The sequence below is a fragment of the Vombatus ursinus genome, unplaced genomic scaffold (genome assembly GCF_900497805.2).
Source record: "Vombatus ursinus unplaced genomic scaffold, bare-nosed wombat genome assembly UNPS02014812.1, whole genome shotgun sequence".
Lineage (NCBI taxonomy): Eukaryota > Metazoa > Chordata > Mammalia > Diprotodontia > Vombatidae > Vombatus > Vombatus ursinus.
The window spans coordinates 77,917,156-77,929,242 of NW_020954590.1; the positions used below are offsets into that span (position 1 = coordinate 77,917,156).

General features: G+C 33.9%; 1 pseudogene; it reads left to right on the forward strand.

Annotated features, from left to right (window-relative positions):
• The window catches only part of LOC114053996, a 75,676-nt pseudogene extending 64,363 nt beyond the window's left edge, over nt 1-11,313 (forward strand).
• Nucleotides 11,314-12,087: the final 774 nt, after the last annotated feature.

Below are 12,087 nucleotides of genomic sequence, written 5' to 3' on the forward strand. Positions count from 1 at the left end.
AAACCTTATTTTGTCATCAGCCTCTACAATCGGCATAATTCAGTGGGTATACAATGTTGATTCAAGTACATCTGTTGTGCCTGATGCTCAGACTCTTCAAATTATTATCTGTTAGCCCAAAAGGAACATTTAAATGAATTGACATAATGAATAGGTATTGAAACATGATGGAGTAGGAGAAACATTTGGCTTAGAGGCAAGAAACTAAGAAGACCTAGGTTTCAATCCTTACTGCTACCTGCTAACTGTGAAATGTTGGGGAGGTCCCTTCACTTTTTTGTGCTAATAGTTTCCTCATCCATAAGATGAGGAGGTTAGACCAGGTGATCCCCAAGTCCCTTCCAGCTCTAATACTCTGACCTATGATCTATAATTTCATTTTTAAGTTTACATTGCCTTGGAGAATGTCCAAGAAAAGCCTGGTTTTAGTTTTCTAATGATATGAATGACTCGAATACTGTTTCGTGGTACTAGTTTATGACAAATCAGGGTTATTACGGAAAACTTCCTGTTTGATTTTTTTGACCAAAATATGACATTTTCCTATGTAAATATCATCTTATGTGACTCAGCCCAACATTGTCAAGATTTTTTTAAAATTATGACCCTGTCATCCAGTATATTAATTGTTCCTCCCAGGTGTCTAGCATATGCTACCTTTGTTTTTATTCAAGTTATTGATGAAAATATTGAACTGAATAGGACCAATTATAGATCCCTGGGGAATCTCCTTCCAATTTGACATTGAATCACTTTGGCTGTAGTCACTCCATCAGTTTCAAATTTACCTAATTCTATAACAATCTAGTCCACATCTCTTCATCCTGTTCATCAAAATAGCATTCCAGACTATGTCAAATGCTGTGATAAAATCTAAGTAAATTATACCTATACCACTCTCCTTATCCACTGGTCAGTTGTCTGTGTCAAAGTAGAATGAAAGTTTGTTAGAAAGTTAGCATGGCATGTTCCTGAAGAAATATGGATCTTTAATGGAATAAAGAACTTCTAAGGATTCTTTTTTTCTCCTTTTTTAATTTTATTTTTAATTTATGTAATAAAGCAAGCATTTCCATAACATAGTACAATAAAAATGATTGCATATGAAACTGTAAATCTACTATGCACAACTTTCTATTTCTTTCAAATATAAAACAAAATTATCATGTAAATTTCTTTTTTCCTTTTCTCCCTCCCTGAACCCTAAAGATGGCTACCATTAGATACAAATAGGAACACACACATATGTATGTGTATGTCTATATATATATAGACATACACATACACATATATGTGCATACACACACACACACACACATATATATATATATGTACATACTTCTATTTATCAGTTTCCCCCCCCCAATGCAGATAACATCTTTCTTCATATGTCCTTTATGGTTAATTTGGGTATTTAAACAGTTAAAATAACTTATTCACTCAAAGTAGTTCTTAAAACAATATTGCTGTTACTGTATACAACATTCTCTTGGTTTTACTCATTTCAGAATTCATTATTTCATGCAAGTCTTTTCACATTTTTCTAAAATCATTGAACTCATCTTTCCTTCTAACACTGTACTATTCCATCACAATCATGTACCACAAATTGCTCAGCCATTCCCCAATTGATGGGCATCCCTGAAATTCCTATTCTTTGCCACCACAAAGAGAGCTGCTATAAACATTTTAGAACATATAGTTTCTTTTCCTTTTTCCCTAATTATCTCTGGAAACAGAAGAAGTTGTAGTATTTCTGGGTAAAAGGGCATAAGTAGTTTTATAACTCATTGAACATAGTTCCAGATTGCTCTCCAAAATGATTGATTCAGTTCCCAATTCCACCAACAATAAATTAGCATCTCAATTTTTCCCCATCCTCTCTAACATTTATCACTTTCCTCTTCTATCATTTTAGCCAGTCTGGTAAGTATATAATGATATCTCAAGATTGTTTTAATTTGCATTTCTTTAACCAATAATGCTTTAGATCATTTGTTTCATATGACTATAAACTGTTTTGATTTCTTCTTTGGAAAATTGATTGTTCATATCCTTTGACCATTTATTGATTGGAGAATGACTTGTATTCTTATAGATTGGACAAATTTCTTTATATATTTTAGATATAAGTCCTCCATCTGATAAAATGTCTATAAATTTCCCCCCAACATTCTCATTACCTTCTGATCCTGGCTACATTCATTTTATTTGTACAAAATCTTTTTAATTTAATGTTATCAAAATGATACATTTTATACCTAAACTTCTAAGGATTCTTGATGTAAAGGCCAGAGCAAGGTGGTATCTAAAAAGATATCCATCAAGAATTGAAATAAAACCATAGAAAACGTACTGGAAGAGGTAGCTAAGATGCTGGATGAGATATTCAGGATCTAAAATACCTAATAAGGCTTCAACAGTGGGCTGAATCAAATTAGATAAAATTAAAGAAACAAAGATATTGTTTTACTCAACTGAAAATGTACTTCATGAATCCAGAATGGCAGACACATGCTTAGATAATAGTTACAGGGAAAATAGTACATGAGTTTTACTGAGTTAAAAGTTCAATATAATCAAACACTCTAAAACAATAGCCCCCAAAGTAATGTTCTCCTATGTTACAAAAACAAGCGTCATGTCTTGAAAGATGTATATTAGAGTCTTACCACTTTGGGTAGACCATAATTAGAGTATTTTATTCAGTTCTGAGCTCCCTATTTTAAAAAGAAAATCAATGATCAGTCAAAATGATAAAGGGGTTGGAAACCATGATAATTCAAACAATTAGAATTGTAAGTGTAGAAAGGGCTGTCTTGAAGGATGATGAGCTCTCCATCACTGGTGGTCTTTTATAGGAAATTAGATAAACATTTTTTTCTAGAACACTTTAGAAATCATTCTTTTTTCCCTAAAGTTTTGCCTACTTGACTAGTTTGACTAGGCCCTTGCTAGCACTGAGATTTTGTGACTCTCTTTTTGTAACAGTCACAGTGCTAAGACACTCAGTACCATATATCTTTTACTCACACTATAAAACCCATATAGTTTAAGGTGGATTGGGACTCTATCACTACTGATTGCTTTGGAAGTCCCTAATATGCCTTTCCATCTTTTCTTTCCCTATATATGGGGACATATCATTTTGCCATAATACTCTTGGGAAACACTACCCACCTAATGTATTTAATGTTTCTCTCTGTTGTTCTGAACTACAGGAGCTACAGTGGTCTGCATACTATTTGAGAAAAAGTAAAATAATTAAATATGTTGACTTACCCAATAAACCTCATAGTTATTTTAACCTCTTTAAAAAACCCTCAATATATGATATTTCAATTTGCTACAATCACTTTAAAAAAATATTTGGTATTGAGTTCACAAGGAAATCACATGTTTCTTCATTAAGAAAGCACACTTTTATCACATTAAATATTATGCATACTTTTGACAACCATTTATTTCTCCAAGTCTAGCTTCGATTATAGCCCAAAGGTTTTTCATGGGGTTAACATTAGGCAAGTTCCCAGGCTATAGAACCATGTTTATCTATTTCTTAGATGTATTCATTAATGTATTGTGATCTCTGGCATAGTGCAAGGCCGTTCTATCTTCATTTGAGAATTTGTGTAATTCCAGAACAATTTTGCTTCTTGTTATCTCAGTATATTTATCAGAGTGAACTATTCCTTTGGTGGGAACAAGCCTTCTAGGTCCCTTAGAAGTCAAAAATCCCCAAAACACTTTGGATAGATATATTACAATCTAATGAAGTTGCCCAGGTTTTATAAGTTCATTCAGATTCTAACAGCAGTTTGGGTGTATGGCCTTGAATGAAAAACTGGGTTTCATTATTAAAAATTACTTTTTCCAATCTTCAATACTCTAGTTTTTGTGTTATCTTGCCCATGACAAACATTTTCCCCCTTAACAATAGGTAGTTTAAAAAAACAACAACAAAAAAGCTGATCTTGTCTATTTTCTCACAATTATAAGAAGCCTAAGCAGCACAGGAGAGGAATCGTGAACAACCTTTCCAGAGGTCTTTGTTTTTTTCTTATTAGCTCTTGTGTTTATTTGCTTGTTTTTTTGTTTTTGTTTTTATTTTGCTGTGTTTTCCTTTGTAATTTGATATGACTGATCTTGTTTCTTCTTGGATTTAAATGATCCTTCAAATACTTGAATTCTTGAGACCAACGGCCACTGAAATATCTCAAACAGTTATCCAAAGGTGTTGTTGTAGAGCTGCAACTTTTACACATTTCCATATCCATTCAAATATAATCATAGAATTAAAAACAGAACAAGAAAACAATGAAACGTGTATGTCATGAAATTCAGCATGAGAAATAACTAAAGGTAGGGCAGCTAGTTTAATCCAGTTTCATCTGGTATTTTCAGTAAAAGTGCTCACTTATGATCATGGCTGTCACAAAATGAAACTATATCACAATTATTGCTTGTCCCAAGTAGTTGACATACCACTCAGAGTTCCCAGAGTGATTTCTTCTCTCCAAAACTGGTGGATGACCAAAATAATTTCACTAGATTGAGATTTATAGGACACTCTCCAGTTTTATCCCTTCCATAATGGTAACAAAATTGGAGTTTTGAATTAAAGTGTTGTTGTAGTGGCCACATGCTCAAGTTATTCTACTCTTTTCCCTATTTCCACTATTTTGAGTCATTGAGTTATTTCAAGAACTAAAGTTTAATTTTTTTGATTCATTATGCATAATGAAGAATCCCATTAGAAATACTCCAGATAGAAATGAGCTAAAGCCAGGGGTGTGCTAAAGTCATCTCATAGTACTATAGGGGCTTGAGAAAATTCACATTTAAATTTTGGGGATGAGTATTTGCAACCCAGAAATCAGCAAATGCTACAAGTCAGGGCTTGATTTATTATTTTGTTGATTACCTAGACTTAGGAAAATAATGGAGAAAATGTTAATCATGCAGATTAAAATTAAAAGTGTGTCATGTGTTTTTGCAGAGCCAATTGCTGAACATTTACCAGCACACTCCTGACTAAAGCCCTCTTCTACACCCCATCTACTTAATCAAGTCATTAATAATCAGTTGTTTCTGTTTCTATCAAACTTTATGGTTGCAGATTATGGAGTACTCTAATTCCATACTAGTTTAATTATAATTTTCCTCATTTCGTAAGACTATATGATATTCCTCTGGGGAAAAAGCCATTCTGACACTAGATAGTCATAAATTCAAGATTCTTTTGACTTTGGCATGATATTAATGAGCTTGGTAATTTAGGGATGCAGAAGGATGAAACAGGTGACATGCTTACAGGTTCTTGAAAATATAAAGCATAATTTGATTGTTTTTAGCTGATAGTTTGCACCATTTCAAAATTAACCATTAAAATCCAGAGGGAAAACAAGTTTTATTGTGATTAACCTATAAGGGTTTTAGTTAAAAAATTAGTCATGACAGCTGACTTTTATTCATCAATATTCTTTCTTTAATATAGGATTAATTTAGTTCTTTAAAAATGTATGTGTTATATAATAATAACAGATATACACATAAATTTAGCATTACATGGATAAATACAATGATCCCTTGCGGAAAATTGTAAATAATTTATTCAAAGTGTATGACATGCCCAAGAATAGACGATTTGTAATCCGTAGCATAGAGACTGAAAGTACTGGTACCATATTATTCTGGCATCTGCCATGGAGTCCCTAAAGAATGTATAATCCACTGCACTCATATGTGAATATTTCCAGCTTTCAGGGCACTTTGGAGGGACTTTGTTTTGTCTCAGAAACCTCAATTTCAAAGACTGTGCAAATCTTGAAATTCTGTTACTGGTGGTGGTTTAAGGAAAGAGTTCCTGGTTGTACCATGAGGAATTTATCATCTGAACAGAATTCAGAAGGGACTTGGAAAAGGGAAGATATACTTTTCTCTGATATATATAACAACACAATTAAAATGAATTCTATAAGCAAGATTGCTTTAGCAATATTTCAAAACTAAATTGAGCAAAAACAAGTACCATTTGTTATTTATTTTTATGAATAAATTCTTGGAGAACAAATTTGGATGGATAATAAATGTTTCCACATGGAACAATTGAATAAAATTGAATTATAAGTTTTAAACCAGAAATATTGTTTCAGAAGCCAGAGTAAGTTCCAATGTGGGTATGTACTGAGAGAAGAGGCTGAATAAATTCAATGAGAATTTTGCTCCTGATTTGATTACCTCACTCCATGTAAAAACAGTATCTGTTTATGTAAGTTAATTCCATGGGGGTTGATTTTCTTTCTAAATGAAAGAAACGCTATTTGCCTGTGTTCCATTCATTTCTTTAATATATTACTAAAATTATCTCTTGTGGAATTCATATTAATACCTTTGCCTTAATATCTACATGTTCTTTCAGAGGTCTTACAAATCTTTGGGGACCCCTCTGCGTCTTCAGTGATTTTTCAAAGAGTCATCTGTGGCTATCCTTAAGTAAAAATGCTTTGGAAGAAATTCTTCCTGTTTCAAATGTAAGTTAAACTAAAATCTAGAAATTGTGTCAACAAATATAAGGGACAATGAGGTTTTTTTTAAATATGACTCAACTTTATTATTCCACAAAACATCTTATGGAATAACTTCTCATTTTTTAAATTAAACTTTATTTTGGATTTAATGAACTTCCAAAAAGAACATTCCCATTGACTAAATAGACCTGAAAAAGAGCATTATATGTAAAATCATGGATTTCTGTTATATATAGATTGCTTTAAATATGTATGTACATGTGTTTATGTGTACGAATCTACTATTTTCAAAGCTGTCTTAATTTCTGTTTCCTTATGAACTTCCTTCTGTTTTTTCTTGTGCATTAAAATGCTTCAGTGACCCCCATTCTTTCTTTATTTTTTGCAACACTATTACTAGCTCCCTCTCCACAAATAAAGAAAATCATAATCCTTATAACAGAGTCAAGCAAATCAAACCCACACATCACCATGCTTGAAGATATAACAACAACCAAATGGGGTCATGAAGAGTTGAAGATAACTGAAAATGACTGAACAACAACATCTTAGTGTAAAGGGAAGTTGTGGCATCAGGAAATGAGGGACAAAGATCAGCACCATTGCTTCTCCCCTTCCAATGTTGTTAGGTATCCCTCCAAACTTTCAGAAGATTTAAGGTGATTTGCAGTGGGATTAGACACAGGGATTGCTTATTGAGTTAACTTTTTTTTTACATGATTGAAAGGATTTTGTTAAATTATCAATGTATATCATTTATCTGTGTGCTGAAATGAATAGCCACATAGTTATTGGTGGTTTGATCTATGCTCTTGGCCAGGTCTACAATATACTGAACACTTTAATGGTGGATCTATAATCTCATTGATCTGAGTACTCCCACCGAGGGTACAGATTGCAACTTGTCCATTCCTACAAATGTGTCATCATCATCATCAGTGATGATGAAGAGGAGGAGAAGAAGGAGGATATCCTACCCCATTGAACATGCCATAAAGTATGTATGTATGGGAAAGAACCATGAATTGGGCTAATCACCTCTCTCAATACCACTACTGAGGTTAGCAGCTCTGCCAGCATGGTATAACTGTTGCTATGACTCTAAGAAATTGGCAGGGCAGCATATGTTGAAGACGATTGTAATGATCAACTTCACACAGAGGAAAACAAAAGAAATGGAGCTCCTTCATGCTGGAAGTGGCCTAGTACAGATGGAACTGACAACAAAAGTAGGCAAAGGTTGAGTCCATATGAAATGGACTGGAATTTTTTTTTTATTTTCAAGTAATACATAATAAAATTGAAAACAGAATTCAACATATACATAAAAAAGACTTCTACTGTTGATTGTCAATAATTTCTTCACTTCCACATTACAAAATATATATTACAGACCAATGTAGGTTAATGTAAGAAACAACTTCTTTCCTAAGCCCAGATTTGATGAAATAAGAATGGATATTGAGGAATTGATTAAAACTGAAGCAAGAAATGATAAAATAAAAGGCATTTGAAAGCAACACTACACATAACATTCAGAAGTGCTGCTCAGTCACAAAAGGAATGGCAAAAATCACAACAATATCTTAAGATATTTTGAAAAAATTATGGATATACTCGGAATAAAATTTTGAAAAGCCAATGGATGACATGAATCCAACTAACAGATCCAAAAAAAAGTGGGTGGTGTCATGGGATATTTGAAAAATCTGATCTGTTAAATCCATCATTAACAAACACATTATCCTACAACATTTGATACAGAATATAAAAATATTTTCAGGACTTGCATACAATAGTATCTTCAATAGTCCTTATCATGGTAAGGACCATATGAGGAAAGATAGATCTAGTAATACTCTTAGTAAAAAAAATCACATCTTTGGCAAAAAGCTACTTGAGAAAATTACTCAAGACTTATAGAAAGAAAATGGCAGATGAAATCACTCTGTAGATGGCAAATACACATAGAAAATTTGAATACTGTGTCACCTGATTAAGGGCAATGAAAAAGAAATTAGGAATGCAGTCTGGAAAAATTATATCAGAAATTCTTGATATCTTTCAATAATAATTGAAAATGAAAACCAAAAATTTAAGGAAATTCAGGGATCAAAGAACAAAATAAATAATTCAGTATAAATAAAAAAATATGATGGTATGAAAAGGCAAGAAATCATAGCTAGTTGGCTAATGTTTATATTAACACTTTTGGAACATTCCTGCTTGGAGCTTACTATCCTCCTGGATCTGAGTTCCTGAAAGAAAGCTGCCAACAGGAATGTTAAAGGCTCATGGCTTCTTAACAGATTATTAAAGGTCTCTAGGATGTACTCACCTGAAGCACTTGTCATGACTATCTTATAGGGTCAGTGACCATTGACCATGGATACAGTGTTTGCCAATCTTGTCTCAGTGGCTTCAGCAAAGTTTCCATGGTTTTCTCCCATCCTGAGTATAGGAAATCTCCCAGTTGAGACTTTTAAATCCACCTCAAAGAAAAGGAAGCCTGCTGCCACCAACAAACAACATCGGGAGAGACCTTAGGGAAATAGCAAAAGTGACAGCCACCAGGAGGCTCAGAAGCTGTTCTATATGGATGATAAGACCTTACTATGTGCATTCCTCTCATAATCCCAGGAACATGAGGCTCACACAATCTGCCCCAAAGAAGAGACTGTTGAGGACTACAGGAAAAAGCTCCAGGAGAATATGAAACTTGTACATGGAAGTTTAAAAGATGTTCAGAAGCCAATGCTTGAGGAAAAGAAAGTACCTTGGATGTGGGCTGGCATGTGGACAGAATAAGTGGAAATGTCAAAAGAAATGTTTGAGGACAATTTTCAAGAAACAAGTGAATTTTTGAGTGATGAAGAAGAGGATACCCATAGTCTTACGGAGGTGGATGAGAGGAAGAATGAAATATCTGAGCGCCTTAAGAAACATTAGGCCCAACAAGAAATCCAAAACACAGTGAAAAAGAGGATAAGCAGCCTCCAGCTATCCTAACACAGGTATTGCTTAAGGGAAATAAATGGTCATAAGAATGGAAGAAAAGTCTCATATGCCAGATATACACCTGCTTCAGGATGCAGGATTCAGGAGACACACTGAGCAAGAATGAATTGCTGTTGCTTCAAAGTCCAGAGCTTTCACATCAAACTTGATCAATTCTTATTATACAGATTTAAGCAAATTCTGAGAAAATTTCAAGAATCTTGAAATCAATCTTGAATCAAGAATCTGTAAAAGCTTGCCACTCCCTTCTTTATATTCCCATCAAGAATATCATGAATTGGAAATGGGTATTAGACTTGTAGTGAAGGAAAAGCTTTTGTTGGAATCCAACCTTTTCAGTACTCACTGGCTATGGCCACACACACACACACACACACATACAGGTTGTACAACAGGTTGATTCTTTTTTTTTTGGTGAGGTAATTGGGGTTAAGTGACTTGCCCAAGGTCACACAGCTAGTACGTGTCAAGTGTTTGGTCTGAGGCCACATTTGAACTCAGGTCTTCCTGACTTCAGGGCCAGTGCTCTATCCACTGTGCCACCCAGCTGCCCCAACAGGTTGATTCTTACAGAGCATCACACAATAAAAATTTAAAAATATCTTGGGTTCTTTCCCCCAAAAAATATAAATTAACACTTGAATGTTTGCGAACACTTTATATAAATGGAGAACCCCAGAAGGAGCATGTGAAAAATTTCTGATCGTATGTTCATCTATATTGTTAAAAAAAAAGTCCAACACAAAGAAAATGCAAGTTGGATCAAATGTAAAGCAAAAAGCTTTCAAACCATTTATATAATGGATGACAGAATGATCATTTCAAGGGAGGTGAGGAAAACTCTAGCTTGTCTTTAAAACTAGAAAAGAGTTGGTTCTGAAGTGATCCATAATTAGTGGCTCAAATACTTCATAGCAGTTCATGATTTACTGTCAAAGCACTTTGCCAGCTTCTTCTCTAATGTAATGTAACCCTATTTTTCTTAACAAAAAGCATCATATATCTAATACCAAAAGATTAGAGAACCAGTGAGCCCTCCAAATAGATGGTGAATACATTCTTATGTTTTACATAAAGCTTTCATATCTAGTGCTGCTGAAAACATCAGTAAATTCTTAGAAAAAACTCTGTGTTGACTGAGGGACAAAAAGACTATGTCAAAAATTCCCAGGAGTGAAAACAATAATAATAATAATAAATGATAATAGCTATTAGTGCTTTATGGTTTGCAAAGCACTTTACAAATGTTATCTCATTTTATCCTTGCAATAACCTTGGGAGGTAGGTGAGACAGAGAGAGAGGTCAAATTACTTGCCCAGGGTTATACAACTAATTAAGTATTTGTGGCTGTATTTGAACTTAGATTTTCTTGCTTCCAGGTCAAACATTCCATTTACCCTGTCATCTCTCTACCTAAAGAACAACCCAATCTCAATTTGGTAATTATTGAGCAAACCAACTAAAAATGTCATGAACTTTAAGTCACTGTTATTGAACTATAACTGTTATGAACAAATGGGGCTTTTTGCCAGAGCACTAGAATCAGGAAAGGCATGATTCCTCCCCAGGAAGACAAACTTCTCTGTGTCCTGCCTACTTGAGTCCTCCAGGTACACAAAGTGAAACCACTTCCGAAGACTCTTGCCAGTACAACTGCACCTTTCTTCTGTGCCACCAATACTTACCCTAGCATTTGCTACATTCCCTCAAGACCGACACCTGCATCACTTCGCCCCTCCCCCACCCCAGTTGAATTACTCCTAGGCACAATTTTGTCCATTTATAGCTCTTGAGTCTATCAATAGACCATATTCAAAAAGTTGCATCTTAATGAGATCTGCAAGAGTTTGTTGTGATAATCTTGAGGGTATCTATTTATTTACATGTTGCCTCCCGCATTTGAATAAAACTTTATTTTTGGCTGAGAAAATAAGGTTACTCTACTAAGTGACATATCCCAGAACTGCCTGTTACATATTACACATATTTGCATATATAACATATATACATGTATATATATATATATATATATACACACAGAAATGCTCTCGATAAATACTCATGATACACAAAATGAAATAATTGTAACACTATAAAAACATATGCTATCAAAACATCTCTCAATGCCTTTTATTATTATTGGGCAAAGGTGAAAGAGCTCATAATCATGAATTAGCTTAACACAAAAGAATTAGCTCTTTTTTCAGTATTTGTTATGCAAAAGGATTGTTGTGACTATGTCCAAATGTCTCCTTCAGAACCCTAGGTTGAGGATTCTTTAAAATGACCTATGAGCAAAAGGAACACATCATTATCTGATTATTAGGCCTTAATGTGACTTCTCTGTTCATTTAATTTTACTGAGATTTGAGCTAATCTTTTCACATTAAATATCCCATAGGATGTCTTAAAAGCAACAACCAGTACTCAGAGGGTGTGAGAGAGACATCTGTGTTGATGCTTAAATTGCCAATCTATTGAAACAAAAATTAACTACCCTAGTGCAGCATAGGGAATGTTTATGTCCAGATTCAATGT